Source organism: Sardina pilchardus, chromosome 2, assembly GCF_963854185.1.
Source record: "Sardina pilchardus chromosome 2, fSarPil1.1, whole genome shotgun sequence".
In the NCBI taxonomy this organism is placed as follows: domain Eukaryota; kingdom Metazoa; phylum Chordata; class Actinopteri; order Clupeiformes; family Clupeidae; genus Sardina; species Sardina pilchardus.
The window spans coordinates 33,295,608-33,302,376 of NC_084995.1; the positions used below are offsets into that span (position 1 = coordinate 33,295,608).

At 39.5% G+C, this 6,769-nt stretch overlaps 1 long non-coding RNA gene across 1 annotated transcript; it reads right to left on the reverse strand.

Moving 5' to 3' along the window:
- Positions 1-229: 229 nt before the first annotated feature.
- LOC134071085 (uncharacterized) lies at positions 230-6,391 on the reverse strand. Its single transcript, XR_009937015.1, has 5 exons — positions 6,279-6,391; positions 5,312-5,576; positions 2,837-2,894; positions 1,899-1,998; positions 230-1,365 (listed from the first exon to the last, which is right to left on the reverse strand). It is a non-coding gene; the product is annotated as an uncharacterized LOC134071085 (long non-coding RNA).
- Between the last annotated feature and the right edge of the window lie 378 nt (positions 6,392-6,769).

Consider the following 6,769-nt stretch of genomic DNA (forward strand, 5'->3'; position numbering starts at 1 on the left):
GGAGGCGGAGCTAAAGATGGAAAAAAAGGATTTGAAGGGAGTACTATAGTCTGTGAATATGTGAGGGTTGACGATTCCATTCCACACACATATTTTGTTATCCAAGGATGTTACATGCCAAATTGAATCAGTCTACAACACTATACTTAGAAATGCCAACCCAATGTGTACATGTCCATGAGTTGCAAATGATGCCAAAATGATGTAAAAAAATGAAAAACAACACAAGTCGGTAACAAGTATTTTTTATTTCTGTAGACATCACAAAATATCACAATACAAAATTGAGCCTTCTGTCAAGGATTCAAGGAATTGTCAGATACAGAGATATCATTGTAAAATACATAGAGAACTGGCATTCAGCTTCTCAACTTGCCTGTGCAGAGGTGTACAGGATAAAGAAAGAAGGATTTAGAAATACATGTAATTTAACGATAGGGAAGGGTGGTCATTCTGTTTGAAGTCAGATAAAATCCAGGAAAACAGTTGCTGCACCGTCTCAGATTTTGCTCTTGACTACCTTTAAGTCCCAAAACCAAGACCTGTAAAATATTTTTGCTCAATTTTATAATTCCATACCCCTTTTAACCCTTGATTTTGTATCATTTTCACTCTCAGAAATTCCTTATCTTGGAGGCCATCTTTAGGCATTGATATATTTAAAAAATATTGTTCCTAGCTTGTCCAAACTTGGTGGAAGATGAAAGACAGACATGTTCTCAGTATGACTGGACCGTTGTTTGTAGTGCATACCCATTCATTTTATATGAGGCCCTAGATAAGGAACAAGGTGCAAAACTGGTGATACTATGGGCCTTGTAAACATATTTTTGTGTCAACATTATATATGGAGAGCTAAAATATTGGCACAACATTAATAACCCATAGTATGTAAATGTGTACAAAAAGAAGTTCATACCCTTAATGTCACTGGTTTTCACACTTTTCCCCAAATCAAGGGCCTTGCAGAAAATGAGCCTGGCGAACAGGCGTTGATTTTGGGAACCATCCTTGATATACAGTAGACATGATTTGAACAAAACCTGAGACATTGCACCAACAATCTTTTCAGGTGGTAAACAGAGCAGTGTGTGTAAGTGCAGTATGGCAAGTCTATATAATGTAGTTTAAAGAGTTATGTGTGATCGGGATGCAGATGGCTTCAGGAAAGAAACTCCTTCTCAGTCTGTTCTAGCCATGTGGGAACAGAGACGTCTGCTTGACCTCAGTGGTTTAAACAGTCCATGGTCAGGGTGTGAAATGTCTTTTGAAATATTTTGGGCCTCTGTACTCTTCTGGTATAGATGTCCTGCAGAGAGGTGCTCTGATGGTACCTTTTGGCAGTAAATGTCAAGTGTCAAGTGTCTGTAAAAGAGAAAATGCATATATTACAATTGACCCTGTCCATGAATATAATCAATGCAAACTACTCAGTTTTGTGTGACAAATAAAAGCAAACCCACACTAGCAGCCTACAAGTCAGGTGCAATAGTTAAGCAGGGTTTAGACCAAAGATTCGCGACGAGCCAAGCCGAGCCGAGCGGTGAAGTTCTAAAACCTTGCAACTGCAACTAAACATGTTGAATGCTTTGAGACGGCTTGCAACAGCTTGCAACTCCATGCAACCTCTAATTCACACCGCTGCAACTCTTCTTTGGTGTGAATTGGGCTTTAGAAGTAATGCAGATGTGTACTTTGTTCTGTTTTCAAAGAAACTTGCTTTTAAAATCTTCTAATAAAGAGGACTATTTAAGTAACTGTAATGATCATGATTACTTTCTGGAGTAATGCATTAAATAGCACATATATGACAAACAAATTAGAGCATGCTCAATAACATACCCTACAGCCCTCACTATGGAACAAAAAAATTACATTCAAAACACACAAACACTTACACCAGGTTGAGGGCAGTAGCCACGGCTACCAGACATCATCAAGTAGAAGGTAGTGCAATCAGTACAGACCGACTTCACCCTGGACAGTTGATGGAGCCCACTACATAAACACATGAAAGGAGGGGATAAACTAAACAGCTACAGACACAAATACATGCACGCATAATATAATGCTATATGCGATTCTACGTGTATGAGTGTATGTATGTGTGTCTCTACCAGTGGGGTATACTATGAATCTCGCTGAACATAACCTGGATCGACAAATACAAAAGTCGCAATCAGAGATGAGTGGTATCACAAAGCTCACTGACGGGTTGAATTTGTCAAACCTGTGGGGTGTCCTACGAAGCTCGATTAGTGGCTTGGCGAGGCATGTTGCGCTCAAAGCCAGGGTATGCTGTCATACGAAAGTGGATTTGTTTTAGCGTCACTGTATCACTTAACTTAATACCCGAGTTAAGGCTTTGTGCAGCCTCGATATGTCTAGATAACCTAGATTTGTCTAACTTGCTTCGTAGGATACCCCACAGGTTGTCCGCACCAGTTGTCCGTTGTCCGGGGCATTTAGCGACAGTTCAATCACCTTTACAACATGGAGAATCCACGAGCGAGAGCTGTATATTTTGCCCATTTCGAACAAGTCATGATAATGAACTCCTATGAGGAGTAAAACAGTCAGATCACAGTGCGGGGAAATACCACTGTGATAAATAAGAATGGGGAACAGTGCTGTCAAAAAATAGCCCATGCGGTGAATGCGTGTTAAGTGTAAATATTTTGCAGAATTGTATATAAACTATGACCAGGTTTAGTTGTGAGCATAAGATACCATGGTGATATCGCAACGCTAAACAGAGCCACTTTCGTGTCACAGCATATCCTGGCTTTGAGCGCAACATACCTCGTTAACCTCGCTAATAAGTGAGTGAACTTACTTGCGGGCTTGGAACTTCTTCTGTATGAATCAGGGCAGCAGTCCTCACAGCACACTGCCTGCAAACAGAGGGAAACAAAACACACAGAACATGAAAAGACCGTCACTGAAGCACTACTACAGCAACGATCACACAACAACAACAACGATCACACAACAACAATGATCACACAACAACAACAATCACACAACAACAATCACACAACAACAACAACAACAACAACAACAACTATCACACAACAACAACGATGATCACACAACAACAATGATGACAAACAACTATCACACAACCAAACAACTATCACACAACAACAACAACAACAACAATCACACATCACACAACAACAACAATCACACAATCACACAACAACAACAACACGATCACACATCAACAAAAACGATCGCACAACAACAACGATCACACAACAACAGCAATCACACAACAACAACAACAACGATCACACAACAACAATAACAACAACAATCACAAAACAACAATCACACAACAACAAGGATCACACAATAACAACAAACACACAACAACAACAACGATCACACAACAACAATGATGACAAACAACTATCACACAACCAAACTTTCACACAACAATCACACAACAACAATGATGACAAACAACTATCACACAACCAAACAACTATCACACAACAACAACAACGATCACACATCACACAACAACAACAATCACACGATCACACAACAACAACAACAACATGATCACACATCAACAACAACAATCACACAACAACAACAATCACACAACAACAATCACACAACAACAACAACAACGATCACACAACAACAACAACAATCACACAACAACAACAATCACAAAAAACAACAACAACAACAATCACACAACAACAAGGATCACACAACAACAACAATCACACAACAACAAGGGGCCCGTTGCACAAAAGCAGAATTAAGACATCCGGGATAAGTTACTGAGCCGCGATCACTGAATCCTAAACAAGAGCATACCGGCTGAATTGGTTGCACAAAGACCAATCCAGGATGAGCAGACACGGATTCATCAAGCCAGGTGTAAGTTATTCGGTGTATGTGCGCGTTCTCGTTTCTCCCCCAAATAATCGCGGTTGGAATAAAAAAGACGCGAAAAATAGCGTCATGCACACAAAGTGAACATCCGCTTTTGATATAGACTAACAACGAGGTAAAGTTTTACTTTTTTGAATGGGGGATCATGATTATTTCTGTTACATAGCGGGAGTAGGTGTGGCAGATCAACTGAATGCAAATGTACGTATGCACCCACATGTGAGAGCTTCCTTGTCTCGGCACGCAACGTCATTAAGGAAGCGCTTTGCCACCGCAAAGATGCACAAAGTATCTTAATTTGTCTTAAAAGCCGAATTAGTTGAAAACACCTTCGAAAAATGTCCCCTCCACTTCCAATCAACTAGCCTACAGTGCCTATTCATCAAACATCTGTCAAAAAAGAAGCAAACAACGAGTAGGCTATGTTATTAATTATAAGGCCACCATAATTTAAATGACATCCATATGGTATTAGGCAGACATTCTGCTGTGTTTTGCGAGTAAATGCATGTAGCAAATAATATATAAATGGAATCTACAGCTCTTTAAAAAAAATCACGTGGAGGTCTCATTTGAATGACAGCTAGCTGAACCAATCAGATAATGTAATTACCATTAGAATCAACTTATCTTGGATGTTAGCCTGGTCAGGAGCAGGCTAGCTCCACAGAATAAATCGCCATGGTAACTTATACCATAACATATCCTGCTGCCCCCTATCCCGCTTTTGTGCAACTGGATCACGGATAAATTGAGCCAGGATAACCAAGATATCCCGGGTTAATCCCTTATCCTAGTTTTGTGCAATAGGCCCAAGGATCACACAACAACAACAACAATGATCACATAACAGCAACAATGATGACACAACAACGATCACACAACAACAACGATCACAGAACAACAACAATCACACAACAACAACAACAACAACGATCACACAACAACAACAACAATGATCACACAAAAACAACAACGATCACACAACAACAACAAATATCCCCATCCAAGAGCATTTATATGCCTACAGTTAGTGTTCTTTTTCAAAAACAGTCTACAACAACCATCAGCCCACCAAAACAACACACAACAACGTTACTACCAGCGCACACAACAACAACACATACAGCACAGAACAACAACAACAACAACAGACCACAACAGCAGAGGGGTTTCACAAAAGCAGAATTAAGACATCTAAGATAAGTGATAAAGTGAATAGTGTTGTCTGGTCATCCTTGCGCAACTCGTTTCACTAACGCCAATCCAACTATGTCAAGCCAGGTGTAAGTTTTGATATCAACAAAGTAAAGTTTTTCTTTTTTGAATGGGGGATCATGACTATTTTCTAAATACGGTATGACAGTAAAAGTAATGTAAAAGTGATGTAAAATACCTGCCAATTGCCGTTGCAGTAGACCATGATATGACGATATGCTCCATAACACAACTGTTAATGGAAGCAAGGACTGAGGTGTCAATGCCAGCATGCTTCAGCCTCTTCAGGAAGTAGACAAATGAGTAGCCAAACAAGGACAAACAAAGGCCTTGTTTACATGCTGGCGGTCTTGTAGTTTGACACCACTCTCCTTTCTGTGAGTGTACTGTTGGAGTCATATAATGAAATGCAAGCCATACTTCAGGATATCAGGAGCAAGGATCTGTGAAAACATAATGAAATTAAAACAAAAAAAGACAAAGATATGTCTAGAAAACATTGCACCTGTCAATTTTATCACTGCAATTCATAGACATTTAGTATAGGTGAGAAAAGAGTAAAACTGTCATTCAAATACTAGAATATGCTTCTCAACTCCACAACTTCCAGTGTAAACACTGTTTTGCAGGAGTAGTTCTTATGCAGGAAAATACATAGCACGTTGGACATTAAAAACTGCATTGTAGCCTATACTGCAAAAATGCTATATTTTGGAGATGGGAATGATGTTGTCCTGCTTTTTTTTTCCAGAAAAACGTTAGCCTAACAACATTTTTGGTCACATGAATTACCCAGACTCACAAATACAGCTTATTACATGAAACTGACCAGCTTAATTTAATGTCAAAGACCATGTCAACTAATGGAAAAGTAGGATTATATCGCCATCGCACTCATTTCGATCATTTAACCATAAAGTGTCGTGAACAATGATTTATTTGGCTAATTATCATGTATGCCCACGCCTTTTACACTCAAGACATTGTTGTAATAAGAAATTGCACTAAATTCGCGTGATTCTAGTCGTTTTACAGCATTAACAAGGAGATTTGGTCGGTCAGGAGACAAGTATGCCTTTATTTCTTCGAAACAACAACAACAACAACATTATTATTTACTACATTTACATCGCTTAACAACTTACCCCACATGGCTCGTCTCGCTTCCGTTTTCTTGTGGTTGCGTGTGTCACATGACAGCAATCAGCTGGAGCGAATGACGAATTTTGCCACTAGACATGTGCAATCGATCAAAATGTCATCGTTGGCACATCAAGATTGACAGGTGTACAGGAATTACACAAGTAAAGGTTTATTATTGATTAAATGAAACATGCAAATAAATGTCCGATGGGCTTACCCCACCCTGACATTCAACCGTTCACTAACATTAAAAGGTTTCGAGAGAAAGCTTCGTTGGACACATGAAAATCCCTAAAACGTTCTAGCATTTTGCCTGGCGTAAATGGACAGACACGCTGTTTCCCTATACATTGGAAGTAGGCTATGTGGGCGCTAAGAGCGTGACATTGTACGCCAAAAGCATGAAATGCGTCAAATAACACGCCAATTTAAGAAACCGGCGTGTCATTTTACTCCTTTATTGGTGAGATCAGGCTGCTCAACTAAATTGTGT